General features: G+C 40.6%; 2 long non-coding RNA genes across 2 annotated transcripts; one reads left to right on the forward strand and one right to left on the reverse strand.

Moving 5' to 3' along the window:
* Window positions 1–4,457: 4,457 nt before the first annotated feature.
* LOC141577533 (uncharacterized) lies at window positions 4,458–17,759 on the reverse strand. Its single transcript, XR_012506689.1, has 3 exons — window positions 17,326–17,759; window positions 10,250–10,371; window positions 4,458–4,739 (listed from the first exon to the last, which is right to left on the reverse strand). It is a non-coding gene; the product is annotated as an uncharacterized LOC141577533 (long non-coding RNA).
* Window positions 17,760–17,876: 117 nt separating this feature from the next.
* Window positions 17,877–25,749, forward strand: LOC123613084 (uncharacterized). Its single transcript, XR_006720419.2, has 3 exons — window positions 17,877–18,020; window positions 20,323–20,415; window positions 21,403–25,749. It is a non-coding gene; the product is annotated as an uncharacterized LOC123613084 (long non-coding RNA).
* Window positions 25,750–27,073: the final 1,324 nt, after the last annotated feature.

The following is a 27,073-nucleotide window of genomic DNA, read 5'->3' on the forward strand; positions in this document are numbered from 1 at the left end:
TGTGTATGGCAGGTGGCGGGCAGGACATGGTGGGCAGTCTTTCCTCCTGGAGGCAGAAGTGAGGTGGGATGGGAAGCGGTGGGGAAGGGGAGGTTACCAGTTACAGGGGAGATTGACCTCAGGTTGGCTCATTGGTTATCAGGGAATCCAGCAGAGGTGCACACCCCTCATTGCCCATTTGATAAGCTATCATAGTGGAAGCTGTTCTGATCTAAAGCTAGTACAATCATTAGCTGGGGCCTGGGGAAAGGAAGGTCAGCCATGTGAGTAGGTGTAGTGAAGCAGGCGCTGGAGCAGGGGTTGTACAGAAAGCAGAAGAACAGCTGCCTTGGGTGGCCTGATCACAGACCTCGGCAGGCCCTGTCTGAAAGTTGCCATCCTCTCTTCGCATATATCCTCTTTTGCTTCGGGATGCAGAGTTTACAAGTTTGCCAAGGGTAGGCATATTTTCAAGACATGTAACATGGAGAGCAAGAGCTCTGGGGTCACCCCTGAGCCTTGAATTTGCCTCTGCCCCTTTGCTGCTCACCTGACTTTGGGCAAGTATTTTCTTCAACCCTAAAATGGGATAATGATAGAACTCAACTGACAGGTTGCCTTGAGGGTATAAGAAGATAACAAATGTAAAATGGTTGGTACAGTACCCTACAAATAGCCAGTGCTTGAATAAACACTAGCTTCTATTAATCTTTTTCACTCAACCCCAGAAGGAGTCCAAATACTGAGTTCCTGGGCTGGGGAATTTCTGAGGAGTCTTCTTTCCCTGTCTTCTGTCTCCCTTTCCATCACATTATACTCTACCCTATACTTTGTGGTCCCAAAAGGTGGCAACAAAAATGTGATAGGCTTTAATTACTGACCCTGTTCGTTTGAAGCCCTAAGCAGATCTGAAATTTACAAGCTAGTAGCCTAAAATTGCTGGTAACCATTATTTAAACTGTGGCAAGATGAATCATGTTTAGGAATAACTAATATTTTAAAGTCAAGTCACTCCTTCCTAGAGAGAGCTGGTGCCCTGGCATTTGGTGGCAGCTCAGTAGAGAACCCTTGGAGGCAGAGAGTAGGTGACATTAACCTTCTAAACAGAACACCCAGTGCCGGGGTACCAAGAAGAATTTAACATTCCACTCCTACCGCCCTCCCCCACTTCCCGGCTTCAGCAACGTGATTTTTAAATGAGAAGCACATCCCGATTGCTCTGCGTAGGTGGTGCAGTGGGAGGAGGTGAAACGCAAGCTTTATTTTCCCGACTGCCTGTCATCCAATTCCCCGCTTTCCTCTGACTTTCATGAGTGATGAGGTCATCCCGGCGCAGAAAAATCAAACTCCTATTTTTCAAACCCAATAAAGGCCGGCATTGTATGCCTGCGTAAACAGAGGCCGGACGGGAAGGGTGGCAGGAACACCGGCGGCCCGCCCTCTGGCGGTCGCTGGAGAGAGTTGTGCCCTGAGCTCCGCGGAACAGCGACAGGGAGGCGGAGAGGCTGCGTGCTAAAATGTAGGTTAAAATTAGATCAATAGTCAGCTTGGCTCTCTCAATCAATGCTTCGCAGGGAGAGTGTACAACCATCTATTTATAAGCTAAACCTGGCATTATCTTCCTCTTTTAGGACGCAAAGATCCATTACAGCCGCGGCAGGGGAGAGGATGCTGCGAGGGTGCTGCGAGGAGCTGATGCACCACACGCTACAGCCTCGCTGGCTTGTCAGGACTTCATCCAGCACCCGATCCGCGCGGGGTGGGCAGTGGGAGGATACATTCCTGCTGTCAGTGGCCCTACTGCTCTCTTCCGGACTCTTTCCCCCGGAGGACCCCCCCAAGAAGTCACTCCCACCCATTCCTTACCTGGATGGAATCCTTTAACAGAAAGGACTTTAAACAGACTTTAACGGCAAGGTCTTTAAACAGAAAGGACCAAAAAGGCGTAACAGTCATGAGGGGTCCTCCTGTAGATGCAGAGTCCGCACTGGCTGCTTCTAACCAGCCACTGCTTGACTGCCTGTGGACAGAGGTTTCCAACCCAGCTTCCCCAAGGGACTGCACTCCTCAGGCCTGCTTCAGACAACTGCTGCTGTAAATAGCTGCGGTCTCTCTCCTCCCCTGTCAAAGCGCCAGTGCGGTGGGAATGGATTAACAGTAATCTGTCTGACTGCATTACATTTAAAGCCTTGGTTAGGTGGCTGCGTGCTCCACCTCGCCCCTGACATACTGGGACACTGGGCATTCCCATTTTCCCCAGTGGATGGAAGTCACCTCCGATATATAAAGAAATGCCCACCCCTAGCATTTGTGTTACAGCTGTCAAACTGTTTTCAGGTTTTTGAAAGATGCTACAGAAAAAGAGGCAAAATCTGATACAGCACCACCTCCTCAGAAACACGAGATCAAATCATAGTTATGGGGGAAAAATTAAGCATTCTAGTTTTAGATATATATCTAGCATATTTTATATGATCTATGTATTTGTTTAAATTTTTACTTTTTCACAACTTTCTTTATCATATTTACCATAGAAAAACTTTAAAGAGCCAAAGTATTTTAATATTAGCTTCAGTATACGTTAGACATACTTATTGTTTGACATTCAAGGATTTTGAAGTAAAGATAGAAACTGAATCATTCTTCATTTTGAAGCAACCTTTTTCCTCCTCCTCAAATTCTTGTTGGCTCACCTCCAAAATATATCCTACATCTGTCCCTTTCTCTCCATCCAGACCGCTTCTAGGTTAGCTCCTAGTCATCATTCATTATCCGTCACCTGGGTTACAAAAATAGCATCGCGTCTGGGCTTTCTGGGTTTGCTTTCTCCCCACCGCCGTCGACCTGCTCCACATAGCAACCAAAGTGTGCTCTTTTAAAATGTAAATCAGATCATATCTCTGCTCTTTCTAAAACCTTTCCTGGCTTCCTGTTGTACCTCCATTAGACCCCAAATTCTTCATCCCAGCCAAAACGTGGTGAGTGAGCTGGCCCCTGTCCACCCCTGCTCGCCTCTCCTCATGTGGCCGCACTGTCTCATTTTGTGTCACAGCTTCAAACCCACAAGCTTCCAGCGCTTGCCATTCTCTCTGTGTGGAACTCTCTTTCTGAAGATCTCAGAACTGCCCTGTTCTCACCCCTCCAGTCTCAGCTCAGACAGCAGCGACCTCGGCTGACCGCCTGTGCTCCTCCGGAACTCGCCGACACATCACCCTGTTTTCTTTTCAACACAGCAGTTAACTGAATTGAGTTATTTATCCTTTTTCACGTGTTAGAATGTAAGCCACATGAAAACAGACCCCTTATCTTTCTTGTTCACTCCTGTCTCTGGGTCCTAGAACAGTGCCTGGTCCATGGTGGGTCTTCAATGTATAGTTATTATATAAATCACTAGGGGGTGCTTTTATAGCATCATACATACTCTGCTTGAATTTTACAGTTATTTTTATACCCATATGCTTTCTCCTTTCAAGTGTGAACTCTCTGAGGCAGGATCATTTTAGTTTAGTTCATTTTACTCTCCATGGCCTTCTGGAGTCTGACACATAGGAGGTATTTAATATGTTTATTGGATTGAATTGCAATAAATGAATAGGTAATAAGCTGATACAATATGACTTTAGCCCAGCTCTAGCTTTCACCAGAAAAAAATGCAAAAATATTATGTTATTCCAAAGGGGTAGATTGTTGCTTTGATCCTTGTAACACCCTATGCACCTCTCCACTTATTTTCGATATTTTCAAAGAACATTCATATTCATTATTTTATTTGATCTTAATATGAGCTCTGTGAGATGGGCCTTATGATCCACAGTTTACAAATGTAGAAACTGAAGCTCAGGGGCATTAACTGACTTGCTTAAGCTTGTACAGCTAATAGGAAGCAGAGACAGGGCTCATTTTAAACACCCACAAATATGTACACACAGACATGTCCACATTTGCCAGTATCTTCCCTCCTCAACCATGTTTCTGGTTTATATCAAACAGGATCATAAATGCAAAGTATCTGGAATGGAGTCTGGCATATGACAGGCTCCCAATAAATGACCATTCCTTCCTCTCACCGACACTGGTTGCCATAATCTCTCCATCCCAATAAAGAAGAATGTCTCTATCTTCACTTGTTCTTTGTATTACTCGACTGACTTCCAGAATCCTTCTTATTGTGAAAACTAATGCATAATATTAATTGGATACCTTCACAGATCTGAGCAGTAGCAAATGGATTTTTGCTAACTGGCAACCTTTTGCTGCTTTATCTTCTACTCTGAATACAAACCAATAAGAAACATTTGCAAAGACCTACCAGAACACAGCCCAGCTTAAGTTATTCCGTTCAGTGTCAGTGAGGAAATGGTACACAAAAGGCCAAAGCTTATCAATCATAAACAAACACTAAAAATAGCACGGACAGAGTGGTTAAATAATGTGCAAAATTAGTTTTACAATGGGCAAAATAAATCAAGAGCCTAGTCTGATCATCCATTCATTATTTATTGGGTGTATTTTATGTGTCAGGCTCTGTACTCAGTGTTGGGAATACAGAGGCAAGCAAAAATTGATGAGGTCTCTTGGGATACGGGTCTAGTAGAAAAGATAGACTTAAACCAAAGAATCACACAACAGAGATCAATGCAGTGAGAGGGCAAAACAGGAGGAAATGATGTAGGGAAGTCCCAGGGGAATTCCTGGAGGCAGCGATAACTAAGCTGAGCTCTGTCTTCAGTTCAGGTATGGCTCAATGCCTCCAGTGGTTACTAGAGAAGGAGGAAGAGGAAGAAATGATAAGTAAGTAAATAATGAGAATAGTGACTAACTTAAAAAATTTCTTTTTCTTTTTTTAAAAATTGAAATACAGTCGGTTTACAATGTTGTGTGACTAACTTTAAAATTCTTTCATTTGATACTTATTTCTTGAGTGTCTACTATGTGCCAGGTGGTTGTCTAGGGGTTGAGGGTTATAGCAGTGGTCAAGGACAAAAAGCCCTGCCCTCATGGGATTACGTTGTAATGGGGGAAGGCACCTAATAAACGAATAAAGAATTATAATAGAAAGGAATGTAAAATGGCTATTTCTGCAGAAGAGAAATATAAACCAAAGAAGTAAGATTGGGAAGTGGGGTGCACTGGGTAGGGAGGTACATAGTGTGGTCCCATATGGCTTCACTGACTGATACTTTTGAACAAGATCCAACAGTGGTAAAGGAGCAAGTGATGCCGATCTGAGAGGTTGTGTGGGTGACTGCAGAAGGAAGAACTCTCCAGGAGGAAGCCTCTGTGAGTACAAGGACCCTGAGACAACAGCATAACTGACTTGTTTGAGGAAATACAAGGAGACTGGTGTGTCTAAAGTAAGCAGAGTAAGCAAGAGGGTAACCAGTAGATGAGTTCAGAGGGATCATGGATCTTAAGGGATCTTGTAGATGATTTTAAAGACTTTGGCTTGTATTCTAAGTCCAGTGGGAAGACATTGAAAGCTTTTGAGCAAATGATTGGCATTACTTGACTTATCTTTTAATAGTCACTCTGGCTGCTGTGTAGAGAGCACTCAGTATGTTCCAGGCAATGTGTTAAGTGTCTAAAGAGATTATCTTCACTATCCTGAGAGGTACCCATTTTACAGGTGAGGAAACCAAGGTGTAGGGAGTTTAAGTACTTACTCAAGATCACATGGTGGGTTAATAACTAACAGAGCTGGAATGAAAAGCTAAGTGCTGTGATTCCAGCACCCAAGCCATTAACCACAATATTAGAGAGACTGGGATGGCAGGTGGTGGTGATGAGAGGAACAGTAATATTCATCATTAGTTGAGGGTTTTCTGCCCTTGCTTTTCCCATTAATTTCATTTCATTCTCACACAAACCCTATCAGATATGCATTATTGCCTTTTTATTATAGATAAGGAAACCGAGATTCAGGAAAGTCATGCAACTTACCTATATGTCCAAATAGTTTATACTTAAGAATTAAAATTCAAACCCAGGGCATTTCGTCTCCAAAGCCCATGCCTTGCTGACTGCCAGTTAAATAAGTCAACATTTGAAATATATCCATTATAAAGAGCCTATAACTGAATCATCTGTTTAAAAAAATCCACTATTTTTTTGATTGGAATGTTTATCCAGTTTAATTATATAATTACTGAAATGGTTGGTTTAATTCTTTGTACTTGCTATTTTTTTTTTTCTGTTTATCCCATCTATTCTCTGTTCCTTTATTCCTCCTTTCCTACCTGCTTTTATATTAAGTATGTGTATTTCATTTTCTCCTTTAGTAGCTTTTTATTTTACATCTTGATTTTCTTTTAGCATTTACCGTAGGGAATCAATATGCCTTTCTAGCTTCTCAATATATATCTTAAGTTAGTATTTTCGCCACTTCACAAGTAATGCAAGAGCCTTAAAACAGCTTAACTTCACTTAGATCCTCAAGTTTTCTGTGATGTTATTTATAATTTTACCTCCATGCGGTAACGTTATCACAAAGCTTTCCTTACCTTTGTTTCAGAAAGTCAGTATTTTCAAATATTGACGTATCTCTTTCTCCTCTGTAGTGTTCTTTATTCCTCCCCAAAGTTTAACATTTCCACCTGGGATTATTTTCCTTTGGCCTGACAATTCTCCTTTAGTAAATCTTACAGTGCCGTTCTCTGGAGACAAGTTCTGTCAAGGTTAGTTTGCTGGAAAGTATCTTTATTTTGGCTTAACTTTTGAAGTGTACTTTCACTGGGTATAATATTTTTCTCTCAGCTCTTTAAGGATGTTAAAGCATCATCTTCTGGCTTCTATAGCTTCTATTGAAAAGTCAGTGCTCTGTCTTCTTGTTGCTTTGAAAGCAGTGTGTTTTGTTTTTCTCCCCCCGTTGGCTCTTTTTAATGTGTCTTTAACTTTCTTCACTTTGGATACGACGCCCCTAGATGTGGTTTTCATTATTTTTATTCCTCTGAATGTTCTCTGTTCTTGGAACTGTGGGTTGATATCTTTGACCAATATTGAGAAATTCTCAGTTGTTATCTCTACGACAGTTGTTCTTTTCTAGTCCCTTTCTCCTCTCCCTCTGGGACTTCAATTATACACACATTAGGTCTTTTGACTATGTACACATGTCTTTTATGTTTTTATTCTCTTCTTCCCACTCATTTCCCTCTACTTTTGTGTTTCAGTTTGGGTTTTCTTTCTTTTCCGTTTTTGAAAACCTGATTGTGTCTTTGAATTAAATATACTGTGTTCCACATGCCATTAAACTCATATAATGAATTCAACAGTTTAGATTTAAAAATTTTCAGTTCTAGAATACCCATTTGATTTGTGTTAGCAATGTCAATTCTCTGTTGACATTTTTAGTCTTTTAATCAATTTCTCCTCTTTTTTTTTAATATGATAATCTTAATTATTTAAAACCACTTTTATGCTAATTACCATATTTGAATTATCTGTGGATATGCTTCTATTGTTTTATTTTTTCCCTTTTGATTATCAATCACATCTTCCATTCTCTTCTCATGTTAGTAATTTTGAATTGTAGTCTAGACATTGGGTATTAAAAACAACCCCAAACAAAACAAAAAACCCCAGAGGATGTTCATATGAAATCATCTACCAGCAAGAGTTCCACCTTTTCACTGATAGGCAGACAGGTAGAAACTGAGTTGGGTGTGAGGCTGGATTGCAGTTTTTCATAAGTCTCAGTTCACCTCTGGTTTGTCCCTGTTCTTTGCGGAGGGTGCTTTTGAACTTTTGATGGGGAGCCTAATCACTACCTGTCTCCTCAGCTCTAGAAGTTCTGCTTTTCAGAGATTTTGAGCTTATAGCTCAGACTTCCATTTCACACAGGTTCAAAATCTGGAAAATGGTTTAAGGGGAGGAACTGTTGTGCATTCATAGCAAACCCATATTTCTAGTGGGGTTTTGTCTCCTAGGCACTGCAGACTATAAGGAATTTTACTTTCTCTTTCAGGCTCAGCTCACATAAGCCTTCCCTACCACCCCGGAACATAGGGAAATGAGCCATACATTTTGCATTCCTTTGTTTTCTAATCCATTATTTCAGTCCCCCACATCCACCAAAAGTCCTGCTGGATTCTCTTTTCCCCAGTAGGGTCCTTCTGCTTGGCTTAAATCCAGTTTTCAGCTTGTACCCAAAATAGGCAAATGCTCCTTGGGAAGCAAACAGCTGGTGATTGTAAGCTCACTTAGGAATTTTAGTTTATCTAGTTCTCTTTGCATCCACAGCTCTTCAGTGTCTTTAATGATATTTGAAATGCACCTATTTTTCCTTCTTGCTACAGTGTGAATGCTAGCCTGCTGTGAACTTCTACATTCCATCCAGAAGTGAAAGTCCCTCTCAGATGCATAAAGGGTTAGAAATTTTCCAACTGGAAAGGACTTTGGCATTTACCTAATACAGAGACCTCATTGGACATACAGAAAAACAGATGCTCAGAACGGTAAAGTGATTTATTCAAGACTCACAACTAATCATTGCTGGAAATTAGACCTAAGGTTCTTTAAGGTGAGTCTTCTGATTTCTAAGTTCAGTTTTTAAGAGGGCAAGAAGGAGAAAAAGAGAAATTTAAAAAAAATGTACCATGGACAGAACTCCACTGAAACAGAGAGCAATTTTGGAGTCCTTGAAATAGCAGTCTAAGTGATCAGCCCTCAAAAACACTTCATGTTGGAAAACCTAGCTAAGGTCATTTGAGTCAATCATAAAACCCAACACTTGCTTACTTCTTTTTTCTACCTTGTTTGAAAACAAGATTTAAAATGGAGTGCCAACAATAAGAGCTCCTCCAGGGAGGGTTACAGACGAGGCAACTAGGATGGAAATGTGGAGAGTAGGAAAGGCTGCTATCAGAAAGCCAAGAACATTATCCTTGGCAAGGGGTATTGGTAGCTGGTGAAATTTCAGGGTGTGGTAGGTGTTGGAGGAATATGAATTATTCTGCTCAACAAGGTAACTGAGACGAGGACTGGATTCATGTCCTCCAAGAATATAAAAAGTAAATGTTTCTATCTCTTTCTGTAAGGAGAGTTTATCACTGTCACCTCTCTCCCCTCTATCATTGTCGAGCCAGTCAAGGTTTGAAAGGAAGGAAAGAGAAAGTGCAGGATTAATGAGGTGGATTCTGGAACAGGGAGCAGAGAGACCCATCCTTTCCCAGGATGCACACACACATACCACCCAGTGCCAAGATTCAGAGGGTGACAGATTCCCTTGAATCCAATTCTGACTAAAGAGCTTCTGAAAAGGCTTCTTGGGCGTAGCTTCCAGGGAAATTGGACTTGTACACCACTTTGGCCTTGGGTTCCTTCCTTCTTCCTGAAGCAGTGCCTATAGGTGCCCTGGGCCCAAAAGCTCCGTGATAAGGATGGTAGAGCTGGAAGACAGGGTCAGCAGCCATTCCAGCCCTGGACTGGCTTCCCTAGACTCCTTAACCTGTTGTGGGAGACAATTAAATCCCTTACTTGCTTAAAAAGCCGAAGTGTGAAACCCATCCCTTCCTGAGATGCCCTTCGCACTTGCACCAACACACCAAGCTACACGTGGGGTACGAAGAACCATCTGAATTTGCAGAAAATCAAAATCATGAGAAGACACTTGAAAGCAAATGTGGCTTTTTATGTTTAATTTTAATATAGTAGTCGTATATTTAACATTTGTGGTATTTTGTCTTATTCTTGATTGAAATTTTCTATCTCTACTCAAGCCTAGAACAGCCTGTTGCTAAGCAATTTAACGATGCAAATAAGTACCAGGGTGGGGTTCAGGATCAATGGAAAGTAGTATGTTCAAACTTTTTTAGAGAAACAAACTGTATTTACGGATATTATCTCATTATTGTCTACATGCAAATGTGGGCTATTTGTAAATGATCCACAACCCTTCATTAAGGAAGGACATCTTACTTATCATTCTTGTAGCAATTTCTGTGCAAAGAAATCCCCGTTTCTTTAAAATTATCCACTATTGATGATAGCTAACATTTCCTGAGTACTTGCTACACACCAGGCATTTTCCTAAGCAAGGAACACTTTCTGCAAGCCATTGCATTTCATCTTTGTTCCGTGAGGTAGTTACCACTATTACCCTCCTTCTAAACTGAAGAATATGAGACTTAGCAAGGTTAAGTAACTTGCCCAAGGACATACAGTAAAGGGGGGAGCCCAGTTCAGTTTGACCCCAAAACCCATGTGCTAATTAATTTTGTACTTATCAGAATGATCTTTGAATGGCTCCAAACTAGTGGTACAAATCTTTCCTTACGAATGATGGTCAGTCCGTGGTTGGCTCCTAAATGACAATTCCATCTCTTCTTTCTTCTCACTCAGCTGGTTGTGTTGGCAACCCGTCTTCTGTCACAGGTGATGGGGGTCAAGCTGAATTGCCTGAAGCATGAAAAAGGAAAAGAAGCAATACAGGGAAGAAGAGGGACCTGGTGTCTTCTCTGCAGCAGCCTCCCTTACTAATTGCATAGCCTGAGGGCATTACCTGTGGTGTTCCTTCTCTGTAAAATTGGAACACTGCCAGTGCCGCAAGGTTGGGAAGGGGTGGAAATGAAACACTGTAAGCAAAGTACCGAGGTCAGTGCAGACACAGGACAGTATTAGTCAAATATTCCTCTTCCTGTTCCTGTCATTGAGGCATCCTTGTGGGATATCTCCTTTCAAAGTTAGCACCTTGTCTAGGAGATCTTTGAGCACATTTTTGTTATCAACTTTGTGTATAACTGGGGGAGGATTATAAGATGACTAACGTGAGGCCACCTCTAGGCAAGCAATTCTTCACTTCCTATTTTATTTGTCTTCATAATTCTAATACGGTTGACCCTTGAACAACATAGGGGTTAGAGGCACTAATCCCCACGCAATGGAAAATCTACGTATAACTTTGACTTCTCTCAAACTTAACTATTAATAGCCTATTGTTGACCAAAAACCTTACTGATAACATAGTTGATTAACACATATTTTGTATGTTATATGTACATCTATATATATTTTATGCATTCATGTCATACTTGACTTTTTCTTAATTTATTCAGTATTTCTAGGCTATGGGGTTTGTCTGTGAGTTTGTTCAAATTGCCACAAATCTCCAAAAATTTTTCCAATATATTTATTGAAAAACATTTGTATGTAAGCAGACTGCATAGTTCAAATGTGCGATGTTCAAGGGTCAACTGTATTTGCTTTGGGAGAAGTCCTCCACTGTAAATATTACCCAATTTCCCCATTTGGCGTAAATATTTCCTGCACTCTCTCAACAAAGAAATGCCCTGAAAATATACTAAAGAAGTAGAATTCAGGATTCCTTTTCTTTGTCTGGAGTCGTCTGAAGTGAAAGAACCCTCCTTGAATGGAGGGGCATTTTGCTGCTGTGATAAATTTGTCTTCATGACAAGCTCAAGCCATTGGCCTCCAGGTGGAGCTGTGTGAAAGACAGAGAGAAGGGAAAAGAGCAAAAACCAGGTTGGCATCTAGAGATGCAGGTGGCCTGAGAAAGAAACGCAAAGATGGTGAGTGGTCCTTAAGGGATTTGTGGGGAAGAGAGTGACATGTGAACTGATTCAGCCAATTTAATTCCAAGAATTTGAAGAGCCATTGTGCTCAGCCAGCGCAGGGTGGGATGCAAGAGAAATGAGACATGATCCTCATGGAGCTGCAAGTCTGGGAGTGGCAGCACAGGAACTTGGAGGAAGAACAGCCAAAGACTCAAACCAGGCAGTGGTTAAACTGTGGTACAGCTTAGGACATGGCTCTATAGGGGACAGAAAGGCTATTAGCATTTTTTGCCTGCTGCTGTATTCCAGGCACTAAATTATATGGGTTAAATCAATTATCTCATTTAATTTAATTCTAAAAATAAACCTTTGACATGAGCCCATTTTGATAGTGAGGAAATTGAAGCACAAAGAGATTAAATAACCCATCCAGGATCCAACAGCAAGCGAACTATAGGATTTCAGTTTAGATCTGTCTGAATACATCACCTAGGCTCTCAGAAAGCCTAGAGCCCCTTGCTAGCTATGTGACTAAGCCCTCCTAACTTTCCTGTGCCTCAGTTTCCCTCTGTGATGAATGGAGATGATAACGCTGTACTAGAATTATTTGGGATAATGCTTTGCCTGCCCCCGTCTCTCTGGCAATCTGCCCCTCACCTTAACCCCTGATAATTGGGCATCATTGCCCTCTAACCACATGATCCTGTCTCCAAAAAGGTCCGCTCAGACCGAGTGGGCACCTGACTCAAGGGAGGGGTGGAAGTGGAGAGTGACAGGTCCTGGACACTCAATTTTGTCTGTCCTGAGGCCCGATTGTTCAGTTTCTCCTGGATTCTAGGACGACTGTGCTACAACCTTACAAAGTTCCCCCAACTCCTATTTATCCCTGTTTTCCTGGGCTGAATTGAGTTTCCGTAACCTGTGACCCACAGGTCCCTGACTAGAACAAATCCTTTTCTTGCAGAGTTATTGTGGGGAATCCACGAGATAAGGTAAATTACAAAGGGCAAGATGGATGAAACCATAGCTATTTATATTAGTGAGTAAAATGGCAATTTGGCCTTTATAATTGAGTCCTGAGATTTTCAGTTTACGGAATACTTCATTATGTCAAAAGGGGGGATTTTTACCTTCCTGCCAGGAGGAATCAAAGTGGCCTATAGCCGTGTCAGACTAAAGATGCGCATAGCCCCCGGGTTCTCTATATTCGGGACAGAATGGCTCCGGGCCGGTCATCTGGGAACCATTTTAAATTAAGTGTCCACTGAAGCCAGACCATCCCCTGCAGAATCTTCCAGAGGGATTCGTAGATAGCCTGACGGAGTAAGCGGACTGGCTGGCTGGCCACGTGGCTGCCTCTACCTGTGTGAAGGTTCTGAAAGAAGCCTGTAGCTCAACTCCAACGAGTACTTTCACCAGAGACGTCTTATTTGGTCTGTTCAATTGCATTAACTGGTCGTGTCACTCACAACGGCCAAAGCAACTGCAAAAGCATATACACAGCCTAACAATACAAAGCGGCATCTTTTAAAAATAAACTCCACGCTGACCATTTAAAGTCTGGGTGATTCACTGTCACAGACGCATTGCCTTTGGGCCGGCGATTCAGGAGGTCTGAAGAGCTGATCGGAAACAGCCCGCTTTCTGCTGGTGTCTTATTCTCCACAGGGTTGCATTTTCCTTTATTTCTCATGGACCTCAGGGTGTCAAGGTGTCCTTGGTTTCTTGATAATTTCAATACCTCTCAGATTAAGGCAAAGCCATTTTAACCCGATTGTCCTCCCCGACGCCCTCTGCATGCACCCCTACATTCTCCTACTTTCTCGGGGTGGGGGTGGGTCACAGAACTTGGCTTTCCACACCCCAAGTCAGGCAGCAGAGGAAGCAGTATTTTTTTCAGTGCGCTTCCCCGTGGCTGCTTTATTATTTAACTCAGAGCATGTAAATCACCAGTCCGAGGGTGGCTTTTGGGTAAACCTCGTTCTGAATCTCAATTGACTGTGCAGAGACAGTCAGTGTATTTGCCTGCTACTTTTACGCATCTCGATTTTCTCAGTGTTTCCCCATTAAGGTCAGTTATGATACTTTAAAATAAAGGGCCGTTTGTTGGGATCATTAAGGGTTCTCCTCTCTCCCCAACAAAGCAGCAGCTCAGGGCTTACTCTCTTTCTGGGAGAGGCTTATGGGAGCGGAACTGTGACGACCTTTAATCCGTGTGATTTCTCAGAAGAGAATGCTGAAGTTGTGGTTGCTGTCCTTTAATTACCAACATCATCAGAAAAAGGAATCACATCATAATCTCCTGTTGGTGGATTACGTTGTAGGCACCACTCAGAAATCTCTGTTTAAAATAGCCTACCCCGTGATGGGTGGCAGAGGGGAGTTGCCCAGTGGCCATCTCTGCATCCTAGAATCTTGGTGGCACAGTCTCCCCAGACCAGATACCTATCTACAACTCTAGATACCAAGTGGGTTAACCTGGGACTTTATGAATTCAACAATAAATGTTCATCAAGCCTGTGAATGATAAATATACACAAATACAAAATGAAAGTGAACACTGAGTATTTACTATATCCCAAGCATTAAGCTATCTTGTTCTCTAAACAACCCCATGAGGTAATAATAACAGCTAAGATTTATCGAGGTTTCTCTAGGTGCCAAGAATTAATCCAAGTGCCACATGTGTACTAACTTACTTACCTAATCCTCCTAATAGCCACTTGATGTGGATACAGTTTTTGGACCCATTTTATAAATGAGGAAGTTGAACTGCACAGAGAGGTTAGGTAACTTGTCCAAGGTCACACAGCTGACAAATGGTGAAGCTGGCATTCAAACCCAGCAGTCTGATTTCAAATCCCATACAATAAACTACAACTATCTCTGCAAAAGATAAATGATGGACCAGTGAAAATGTCTGGTTCCTTCTGTGGCTAAGGGAATAATTGCTGCTTACGTATGGTCAGAATTTCTCTGCTCTACGATTCTGCTGATCCTTGCTCTGGCCCCAGCACTGTCTCTGCCTCAGGCAGCCTGTGCTGCAGTGGGGGTGGCCTCTGGTGGGGTCTTGTTCCTACCCAGACAGAGATTTTTCTTCATCTCTGCTAACATAATTCCTTACATTCCCTGTAGATACAGTCTTTGCCCATTGATTTCTATGGAGATTGGCTCCCCCAGTACCTTTTGCAATATGCCTGTCTCTAACTGCCAAGAAATGCTTCTCTCCAGGCTTGTTTACGTGGAACCATGGCTCTGTCTGTTCAGACATGCCCTCTGAGCCCCGTCTGGGTTCCTCTCCTTTATTAGCATTCTCTGCCGCATCAAGGCTGTGAAAAGAGCCATATTTCTCTGTGTTTGCTAGGAAGAAACATTTTGATATTGGGATTTCAGATAAAAAGTAAATGTTTCATTGAGCACCTAGAGGTACAATTAACTCTCCCTTAGTCATAATAGCTCAGGAGTGTCCTGATTTGTTTTAAGCATTTCATATCCAGTGTCAAGTAGGTCACCAAAAAAATAGGAGTCCTGCCTTCTACATTGAGACAGAGTAAAAAGGAATGGACATAACTTTTTTTTAGATTTTATTTTTTATTGAAGTGTAGTTGATTTACAATGTTACTTTCAGGTGTACAGCAAAGTAATTCAGTTATACATAGACATACACATACATTTTTTCTTTTCAGATTCTTTTTCATTATAGCTTATTATAAGAAATTGAATATAGTTCCCTGTGCTATACAGTAGATCCTTGTTGTTTATCTATTTTTATGTATAGTAATACGTATCTGTTAATCTCAAACTCCTAATTTATCCCTCCCACCCCTTTCCCCTTTGGTAACCATGGTTTGTTTTCTATATCAATGAGTCTGTTTTTGGTTTGTAAATAGAATTTGTATCCTTTTTTTAAGGTTTCACATATGAGTGATATGATGTGATATTTGTCTTTCTCTGTCTGATTTACTTCACTTAATATGATAATCCATCCATGTTGCTGCAAATGACATCTCCATTCTTTTAAAAGGAATGGTCATGAACTGTGGAGTCAAGCAAACATTAGTTTGCTTCCCAGCTCTAGCTTTTGGCCACTCACTGAAACTCCCTGCGCTTTCTTCTTCCATGAAACAGAGATAACAAAACCTCATACAACTTTTTGAGGATCAGAAATGATAATAGATGTGATGTTCCTGGTATAGACTAGGTATGCAATTTTTTTTCCCTCTCATCGAATTTCCTGTTCTGCCAATATTTGGCTGTAAAACTCAATCTCTTTGGAACTCAATTTCCTCATTTTTAAAATGAAGTATTAGGAAAGTATTAGACCACTGAGGCCTCTTCCAGCTCTACTGTCTCCTGTATCAGTCTTGGGAAATGTGCTAAGTGCTTTCCTTATGTTATCTCATGTGATCCTCATCACAACCCTTTGAGTTAGGTCCTGCTATAGTTCACATGTTACAGATGAGAAAACTGAGATTCAGGAAGTATGAGTAACTGGTCAGGGTTACTTAACTAGTATTCAGCTGGGGAATGAGGATTTGAAGCCAGAGCCTATGCACTGAGTCAGTGCACTGAACTGCAGGGCTCAAGCCACACATCACAGATCCTTGTACAATGGCTTTTCAGCAGTTACTCTCAATGCCCTTGACCATGTACCACCTACTCCATGATAGGTGGGATGTGTCCTGCTCAGTAGATTTACTAACAGGGCACAAATCCAGAGAGCTAGGGATTTCACTGGAATGACAATGCCTCACACAGCTCATGAGTAGATGACAAGGAGTTCCTGGACTGCTGACCAATTTGGTAGATGGCTTTGCAGCCACCTTACCAACCTGGGCAGACACTGTGTACAAGTGAGTTTGTACAGACTGAGTTGACTACTGGATGAAATACTTGGCAAGTATGTCTGGGTCACTCTTTGGTGATACCAGGGCGTCCTTGGCATTCCTACTCCCTTATCTAGTTTCTTGCCTCTAACATGCCACGAGTTCAGAAACCAGCTAACCAAACGTGTTAAAATTGTGCTTTGAATGAGTACGTGTTCTCTGCAGAAGTCCCTAATCCTCACTAGAAGAAGTGTTAGAGCTTGGAGGTTGTGACATTTTGGTGTCATCGGAGAGAAGGAAAAGCCGTTCAAAATAATTTGAAGCCTATCAAATGTTTATACTAATTTGCATACATAAATACATAGATGTTTATGTCTGCTACACCCACAATTGGCTCTGCTTAAATGTTCCGTTCCTTGCTGATCTCAAATACAGACTCAAATAGTAGCCATGCTCAACTTTCCCACATAAATTGCCTAAAACACCAGGTACTGACTCCTGGTAATTTTATTGGCATTTCTTTCAGGAACCCACATGGGCATTACAATTATCTATTGGTAGGAAGTTGATACCTACTTTTCTGAGCTTTGTTACCTCTTTTTTCTCCTTCTGCAGATATACTGAGTTATAGCTTAGCAATGGTACAGAGAAACTCACGTACTTAGGTGATTCTAATGTGCTATTTTCTTTAACTTATTAAATAAAAACTCATCCATCAATAGTATTTCCGATCCAGTTGAATATTTATTTTACTTTAAAATCTTAACCATCACCAGGAAAATTGTTCTGTAAGACCCTGAGTGGTAGTCAACATCTTTCATCAAAGAAACTCAAAATACTTCCCAAACATTAATTAAACCCCACCACATTGTAACCTAGTTGTATGCTGCATTTTTCTCTTAAAAAAAAAAAAATCAGTGCAAGCGAGCGACAGATGTACATGTCAGAGGAAAATGAAAACTTCTTGAGGAAACAAATTTGAGTTCTCCAGTACCAAGAAGGCATCTACTCACCCCTTAATAAAATGATATTCTAGTCCCTGATCACAGTCGCTGCTCCTCTTCTTACGTACAGAGCTGTTGCTCCAATTTCCCTTCTACAAGCGATAGTCTCTTAGCACAAGCAGAAACATTTGCTTCTTGGTTTTATTGCCATCAGATGTGGTAAGGCTGTGGCCCACAGGGAAATGTTAACAGTTTCTAAAGTAACAAGGAAGTTGGACACTTTCCTAGTGTCACACCCCGTGCACCTGGTCCACGGGGAGCAGAAAGATTCTAAGCCAAGCTAAAGCCCTTGTAAGTAGCAGGACCCGTAAAATGAGAGTTAGAGCCTAGGGCTAGCTTGGAGCTTTGAACTGCACCTTGAGGTCATGCAAGGAGCCTAGAGGGTCCGGGCACAGGTCGGGGCCCAGCTCTCAGACAGACGTGTGCCCCACCCCCTACTCCCATTTCCGCATTGCTGCTCCAGTCCCCACAAGAGAACGCTGAATTGCTAAACTTGGAACAGAGAGTGCTTTTCCCAGAAATCCTCTGACTCACCCTTAAAGTAGCAGTGCCACCCTAAAAGCAGGAGTTGGCTGCCAGTTTGCTAGAATTTTTGGCTGGCCTTGAGCCTGGCTTAATTGCTCCAGTCCTTCTCTCCCTTGACACAACAGATCATGCCTCCTGGCATCTTACAGTTTTCATGCCTACTGGATTCAACATCTGGGGTATGTCTTCTTCACCAATCATTATTATTTTTTGTATCTAGTTATTTGTATCTAATATTATCACCGTATGAGTATTAGTTGCTGCTGCTGCTGCTGTTATTATTATTAGTATAATCATCTGTATCCTTGAAACTATAGTCATTCCTTCAACAGTTTTAAAGAACTAAGTACCGTGTATGACAGTAATAAAAATATCTTTCATTTTAAAAATGCTTTCACTCTCAGGATCTTGTGTCTTGGATCCATTTCTTTATTTGCTCATTTATTCACTCATTGAGCCAGGAGACTTCCAGGGTCTCACTGGGGGCAAAACAATAATTAAAATACAGTTCCTGGTTTCAAGGAGCTGACACGGAAATGAAACGGAGAAGACAGGCGCTGTGCTTGAGCTGGTCCTCAGATTGTCTTATTTACCAACGAGAAAAAGAGACAGACAAAGCAAAAAAACCTTCTCAAGTTCACACAGCTAGTGACTTGAGGAGTAAAAGCTAAAATGCAGACCTTCTGGTTATAAAGGCACTGAATTTTTGCCAGTTCTGCCACTCGGTTTCCTTTAGAGGAGTGGTTCTCAGAAGCATGGCCCAAAGACCAGCAGTATTAGTACCATCTGAGAGCTTGTTAGGAATGCAAATTCTCAGTCTCTGCTCCAGACCTACTGCCTCTGAAATTCTGGAATTGGGGTCCAGAAATCTGTATTTTGAAAAGCCCTCTAAGTGATTCTGATGCACACTGAAGTTTTAAAACCGTTTCTCTAGATCAATGCTTCTCAAATACCCATGTGCATAGTAATCACCTGGGAATCTTATTAAAAACGTAGATTTTTGATTCAGGATGTTTGGAAGGAGTTTTTGATGCTGCGTTTCTAACAAGCTCCCTTGCTATGTTTATGCTGCTGGTCTTTGCTTCAGGAGCTAGAATATGTAGAGAAGTCGCACGAGCAGGAGCACTGGTTAAGCTCAGCTGAGGAGCAGTGCTGGGGTGTCAAGTGAATTCAATAAAATAATTCCCTGTCATCTAGGAGCTTGAACACTAGCACAGACAATATGCAGATAGACAGACTTCCAGGGCATAAAAGCCATCAACTAACTAGTGAATGGTGTGTGTGCATGCAAGGAGACATCTGCACACCTACACAAAAGAGAGTGGGCAAATATTTAAAGAGACAGTCTTACATAGCAGCACCTCTCTTATCAAGAGCTCATTTAAAAATACAAATGTTACAACCAAACATCAAGAACCAGACCATAATCAAAAGACCATTTCTCTGAGTAGTCAAAATAAGTATCACCAAGTCCATCATTTTTATTGTTAGATTAGTCCTTCAAATCAGTACCTGGGATTAGTTACTTTTATTTTAGACAAAATTCTTACATAGTCACTTTAAAAACAGATTTAAAAGAGTAAATTTGATAGGCCAGGTCAGGATGCTACAGACAGGCATTTTGACAGTAAAGCAGTGCCAACTGACAAGAGGGGAAAATGTGTGTGTGTGTGTGTGTGTGTGTATACACATACGTATATATAAAACTTAGCAGAGTGGAACCATTTAATACAGGGGAAACACATGGGTAAAACATCAATAAAAGAGCATTGTACAGAAAGCAGAATGTAGTCATCACAGAACATGCAGAAAATAATAAAACTACAAAATGTTCAAGCTATCTGGAAAGCATGAAAAACATTTGAGACAGGTTCCCCCCCAAAACAGTAGGGTTGCTAGATCTAGCAAGTAAAATATTTTATCTGGAAATTCTAAAAAATGGTTAGACAGGAGAGGGCTTGATAATCTCTGGGAATTTCACTGATGTGAGTTGCCGGTTTCTCTGAAATGCCCGTCAAGCATTATTGTAAGGGGAGGTCGTAGGGTGATGACTGAAACAGGAGCTGTCGGAGGTGTGTGCTTGCACAGGGTAAGTCCAAGGCAAATTTGCTCCGGGCCTCTCATTTGGTTAAGAACGTTATGTCTGTCAGGATGGTTTCCAGCTCCCAGTAAGGAAACCCAGCAAAAGGCAGCTTAGGCAGGAAAGGAGTTGACTGGTCTCACGCCACAAACGATCAGAGTTAGGCTGTCCAAGGTTAGCGTGAGTCAGCAATTCATCAAGAGTCCAGGTCCCTTTAATCTTGCTGATTCGTCATCCTTAACGTTGTAAAATGGCTGTACTTCCAGACACTAAGTCTAGGTGGCAGGCAAGAAGGGAAAGGCAAGGTGAAGGTTAAAGGGCCCAGGAGTGTGCCAGCTGAAACTGTCTCTAAGAAAAGTTCCTGCAAATTGTACCCAGTGAACTACTTTTTCATCTCCTAGGTCTAAACTTGATCATCTGGGGATTCCTGATTGCTGGGAGTATGGAAAATTGAACATATACACCTTGGATAAATCCAAGGTTAAGGATAAAAGGTAAGAATCAATGCATATTGGATGGGCAATAAGTAATGTGTGTCTTGAGGCATTTACAGAGGAGGTGGTATTTCAATAGTGGATGAAAGAAAAAGAGAAAGGATGAGTGAATGATGGAGGAATCCTAAAGAGATTTGGAAGCATGCATGAAGAGGTTGTATTAGTCAGCTGTTCATGCAAACGAATGTATGCCCTCAAGTAGGGTCAAGTCACCCAATTCAAAGTAAGTCTCCATTTTTAAGATCTGGAACATGCTATTTTGCCTCATTCTCTGTACCCTAGACTCTTGGAAAACAAGCTTAGTGCTGAGTGACAGATATTACATATTTATTTGACACTTACTTATTAGTAGACCATGTTTCTCCTCAGTCTGGTTTAATTTGACAGACACAGCAGGTGGGGTCTCTGGGCAATTGATAATCTATTACAGGAGGAACCTATGACATTACTTTAACCACCATTACATGCAAAATGGGAGCGTCTTTACAGTTTTCATAGCATCCTCTGCCTGGACTAGTAGAATCTATAATACTATTTAAAACAAATGACTATATTACATCAGGAAAATAGTGAGAAGTTGGTGAAAGGTTTACAGAATAACAATTGAACTAGACTTTACAGGATGGATAACATTTCACTAACTGATGCAGACGCAGAGACACTTCAAGACCCTGCATGGTTAGAGAACTGTTAAATTACCTTGAAAAGACATCTTGTAGTGTCAGAAAGATTGACTCACCTATTTTATAAAGAAAAAATTGTAAGAAAAAGTCAATGAAATAAGTTTTCTTGCAGGAGGCATTGGCTTTCTGCTTTAATTCTCATTCAATTATCCAGCAAACATCATTCCCCCAAGTCCTTTGAAATAATCAACCTTTTACCTGAACCCTAAAGCATCCTTTTTTTCATGATGTGTTTTGTGAACATTTCCTTCCTTTCTCTCCTGCAGATATTGTGAGTAACCCAATTTTGTTCATTTCTTGATAGGTAAGAATGCAGCAGTCTCTCATTTCACCTCCATCTGAGCAACAATGTGGAGAATTGTTCCTCTCTAGCTTGGTATTTGTATGTTGGGGGTTGGGGGGAACCAAAAGGAATGAAGAACAGAATCAGAAACGAGGGTAAGAACGGGTCGCTCCAAACCCTGGGAGCAGTCACATCAGGCTGCCAGCTGCAACAAGAATCTCTCTAATAAGGAAATTAGAGCATGATCATTTCTGGCTATGTGACTCTGATTCTAAATAGGTTTTACAAATAGATTGTGATTGAACTTGGAAACATAAACAAATTGGCTTTGTGGAATAAAGGCTGAACTACATTTTATTTAGAGAATTAAAATGCTTTCATGGGAGGCTCTCTGGGAGAACGGACAGCTATTTTAACGAGAGCATATGCATTTGTGAAACACACTGGCTTTGTTGGTTTCTCTTTGGAGAGTCAGGTCTGATAAAGTCAAAAGAAAGTTTCCCAATAGGGTCCCTAAGAGGACAACTGATAAAGGCAGGGAATGGGCAGTATGTATTTGAAATTCCCCATTCAGATGCTGGGAGGAGAGGTGCCATTTAAAAATAATAGATTTTAAAATACCAGTAGCTTAAAAAATTCTAGTCAGCTATCTCCCTTGGACATTTCTTTTGTCTCTTGGAGATTTGGGGATAGAGGTTCTCTAAGCTCTATTAATACATTTTCACTTATAAATATTCATGCAGTGTTCCCGGTGCCTCCCCGACTGACTCAGTGCAGGCTCCCTACCCCGGCAAGAGAGTGGTGCCTGAGGAGATGCTAAATTTCTAACAAGGCCCAGGATCAGCCTCAGACAACCCAGAGCCATTTGAAAACACCAAAGACTTTTCAGTCAAGATAAAGCATTATAAATGTCTGTGTGTCCAAGCTAACATTCCACATGAGAGGATTAGCTTCCACTCTCTACAGATTTTCTGGGTTGTTATATAAGTAGTCATGGTGTTGTGTGTTTTGTGTTTCACACGGTGAGAAGACAGATCTGCCTGATTGGAAGAGGCTCTTTTTTATTTCCCTTTTTCTAAATCCACTGATTACTCACTAAAGCTCGATCCACCGGGGAGTGCAAGTCAGTACCATCTCTCTGGTAGTGATAAGTTTGTACATTTAGAAACAAAGTGTGAGACGTGGTGGGAAGCACAAGGTCATTGGCTTGCTGGGTAGGAGTTTAGATCCAGCTGGTGTGGAGTGCATCCCACTATGTCAAAAGGCACACACTGTGGACATTTTTCCTACAATCTAATGATCTAACCCTAGACCATTTTGTGTTAACTGTTCTCCCCACTCGGATATGTCTGGTGTGTTACTAGGAGGTGGGTGAAGTCTAGAGCTGCATTTCCTCATTCTCCTTTATTGGGATATGGGGTCTCTGACATGGCCGGGGACCGAGTGGGTACTTTCTCCCACTAAATCCTTTCTAGACCTAAGTGAATTAGCACATAGTGTTTATGTCTGCACTCGTGTCTATGGCCCCACTTCACATACATACACACACACAATTTCACATCGTATAGGGAAATACAAGCTTTTGCTGAAATAAGCTTGTATTTTCTTACATTTTTATTTCAGAGATACTTAATTTTTCATTATGATTCAGCTTTAAATAGATATTTAGCCCTAATATTTCAGTCCCCTGCTGCTGCTTTTTCTGTCAAGCATATAGAAATTTATAAACGAATTACCAGGTGAGCTTCTTATTTAAATGGAACTCAGATTAATTCACGGTGGAAATAAAATGTCTGTTCTCTTTAACCCACTCACTCAATGTAAACACTTTATTTTCCTTACAATGTATTTTCCCTAACAAGCACAGCACAGCAGAAAAACGTATCAAACTGGGTGTCCTGTGACCTGGATCCTTGCCGTAGCTCTTCCACAAATGAATGGATCTGGGCAAGTCATACATAAAAGATGGAGTTATGCCAGGTGCACTGGAGGAAGAGCTTCTCAGACTTCAATATGTATATTGCATTAGTCTGGGTTTTCCAGAGAAACAGGCCAAGAGGAGGACGAGCTAGATAAATAAATAAAAAAGAAGTAAATTCACAAATTAATGTTATATATTAATTTGATTCATTCATTTATTCATTTATCTATTGGAATTGGCTTATATGATTATGGCAGCTCTGAAATCTGCAGGGTAGGCCAGCAGGTTGGATACCCATGAAGAAGTCTAAAGATGAGTCCAAAGGTGGTTTAAGGGTAGAATTCTCTCCTCCCTGGGAAAGGCCAGTCTTTTTTTAATGAAGACCTGGTTGGGTGATGCCCACCCAGATTATGGTGGGGAATCTGCTTTGTTCAGTTTACTGATTTAACTGTTAATCTCATCTTAAAAAATCTGCAGAAACATTTAGAATATTGTTTGACCAAATACCAAGCTGTCACATACAATTAACCATCACATCATATGTATGAACCACCTGAGGAGCTTGTTAAACATAGATTCCTGGTTTCTGTCCTCGGATTCTGGTTCTAATTGGCTATCCCTTTGTCAGGTGATGCTGATGCAGCTCTTTTAAGGATCCCTTTTTGAGTACAATTATTCTAGGCATGCTACTGTTTGATCACGGTCCAGCCTCTTCTACAGACGAGGAAGGTGAAGCCTAGAGTTATGAAGGGGCTTGTCCAAAGGAGCCCCTATAGTTAGGTATTGGAACCCAAATCTTCAAATCTTACTAAGTCCAGGGCTCTTTCCACATAACATCCTGCCTGACATGTAGTACAAATGAACTTTCTTAGGATGAAATCTAGCCTTGAAATTGAAACTTTCCCCAAACCAGAGTGAGCTAGTGGGATTTCTCATAGAATTTGACAACCTGCAAAAGTCTAGGAGGAGTCAAAGCAATTTTGAAAAAGAAGGAGGAGGGAAGACCCATACCTCCATATGTGGAGGCGTTTTAAAAAACTATAGTGATTAAAGCCGCATGGCATTGACAAAGAGACCACTGGAACAAATCAAGGACCCACTGTCAGACCTTAAATATTTGAGATGTCCACAACAGAGGTAGCACTGTGAGGAAAAGATAAGCTATCAATAAATACTGCTACAAAATGGCTAGCCATGGGAGAAAAAATAGACTTCCTACTCATATCATACTTAAAAATAAATTCCAGATGGATCAATGTAGAAGCACCATTTAAAAACCTTTAATGAAAATTTTAAGATAATATTTTTTATTTCAGGGTTGATAAATATTTCTTAAATGAGACAAAAGGCACAAACCATAAAGTAAAACAATAACAAGCCAATATTTACTGAGCTCACCTATCTATACACAGTATTCTGAGTACCTTATATATGCTGACTCATATAATACTCATGAAAACCCTATGAGGCTGTTATTACTATGATCTTCATAAAAGACTGAGGCCTGGAGGGGCTATTAACTTTCCTAACCTGGGTGGTAAGTGGCAAAGGTGTGAGTTGATCCCAGGTATTCTCGCTCCAGATCCACTGCTCTACACTGCCTTTCAGGAGAGGAAAATGGACTACATTCAACTGAAAAGAATATATATATTACATAAATTAATTAAAAATACAAACCAATACCAGGAGAAAATATTTTTAATGCATATGACCACTAAAGGATTATACACACACACACGCACAAACGCAGTGCACACTCACAAATCAATGTGAAAAAGAAGCACTCTATTAGAAAATGTGCATAGCTTATGAACAGGTACTTCATTGACAAGGAAAGTCAAATGGCCGTAATCATATGAAAATTTCATGCTGGTTGGCATATAAATCAGTATAACCGCCTTGGAAGGCAATTTGGCAACATCTAGGAAAGTGAAAGGTGCACCTTTCCTGTAATCCAGGAAATTCTTTGTGAACACAAAGTTTTTGCAGAGTTGTTTCAGTGAAAAATTGGAGATAATAACTCAGTAAAGAAATGGTTCAACAAATTGCAGGAAAGTTGTATTTTGGAATACGAAGTAAAGTAGGCCTAGACATATCTACACAGATATAGTTAAAAACCTGATGTTGTATGAACAAAAGATGTTGAAAAATGACTTATAGCATATATCATTTGAGTAAACTCTAAAATCTCACAAAATAATGGTGAGTGTGTAACATTGCCATAAGGATATAAATCATCTTCAGGATAATGATTACCTTTGGCGGGTGGGAGTTGGGGAAAGGGAGAGAGCGGAGGATCAGAAGAGAAATTTAGCTCCATCTTACATTAAAAAAAAAAAAAATCTCAAGGAGACATGAATAAATATTAAGATGTGTTAAATACTGAGTACCTGAGAGTTTTATAATTTTCTATATATTTGAAATTGCCCATAATGACATGTTTTTAAAGAAATAAAAATGCTATTCCCACAGTCATTATTTTTAGTATACAATTGTATTTTTTTCCTGAGGGCTAAAATACACAAACTTTATCCTTTCTGCATATTATTTTTTTCTTAGGCATCCTTTCCTACTTATTCTAAAATCTTAAGAGTTGGAAGAAAATTTAGAGGGCGTTTGTTCAGATCTACCACTTAACACAGGCACTTCTGGATTCAAACTTTTGCTCCAAGTAAAAACACTCAGTAGAACTTTCTTTTATGCTTAATAATCTGGAAAATATAGTTTTGATTAACTAGATACTTTTTTTTTAACTGAGTCAAGTTCTATGGATAATGACTCTAAAAAGTAAAACATAATAAATTATACTTAACAACAATACTATACTGAACACATAATTTTACCTGTGATGATAGAGATCAAGGTCATCATCCTAACCACCAATTACCATTATTTTGGTAGTATGTGGGAAGTGCCATTGAAAGAGATCTGATTGGCAAAATGTCAGATAGTGTGGAATAAGAGGAATATGTGGAGACAAGGAAATTACCATTTATTGAAGTGTTGTGGGAGGTGTGTTAGATATACAATTTCATTTAAATCCTGGAGCAACCCTGTTAAGGCAGATATTGTTCTTCTCACTTTTCAATTAAAGGCATTGAGGTTCAGAGGGATTTGAGGTAATCTGCCCTAAGTCCTGTTAAGAAAAATTAACCCAAACGTGACAATAAGGCAAAAAGAAGCCTATGTGCCCTTTCAACATCGTACTGGAGCTTTATGTAATTGGGGCGCATAGCTTGTTAATTCTCTAAGGGAATGTACTTTTGTTTGACTTATTATTTACTACTGATTAGTACTAGACTCTGTGAAGCTGTAGGTTAACTTGTAGATTTTTGTCTAATAAAAATGCAGATGACTTTTGTACAGTAGAAAATATAATTCCAAAGATACATTTCTTTCTTTTCCTTCCTTCCTTCCTTCCTTCCTCCCTCCCTCCCTCCCTCTCTCTCTTTTTTCTTTCTTTCTCTCTTTCTTTCTCTTTCTTTCTCCCTTTCTTTCTCTCTTTCTTTCTTTCTTTTTCTTTCTTTCTTTCTCTCTTTCTCTCTCTCTTTCTCTCTTTCTCTCTCTTTCTCTCTCTCTTTCTCTCTCTCTTTCTCTCTTTCTTTCCCTTTCTTTCTTTCTTTCTTTCTTTCTTTCTTTCTTTCTTTCTTTCTTTCTTTCTTTCTTTCTTTCTTTCTTTCTTTCTTTCTCTTTCTTTCTTTCTCTCTTTCTCCCTTCCTCCCTTCCTCCCTTCCTTCCTTCCTTCCATCTTTTTAGCTATAGATATTTATT

Source organism: Camelus bactrianus, chromosome 1 (assembly GCF_048773025.1).
Source record: "Camelus bactrianus isolate YW-2024 breed Bactrian camel chromosome 1, ASM4877302v1, whole genome shotgun sequence".
NCBI lineage: Eukaryota > Metazoa > Chordata > Mammalia > Artiodactyla > Camelidae > Camelus > Camelus bactrianus.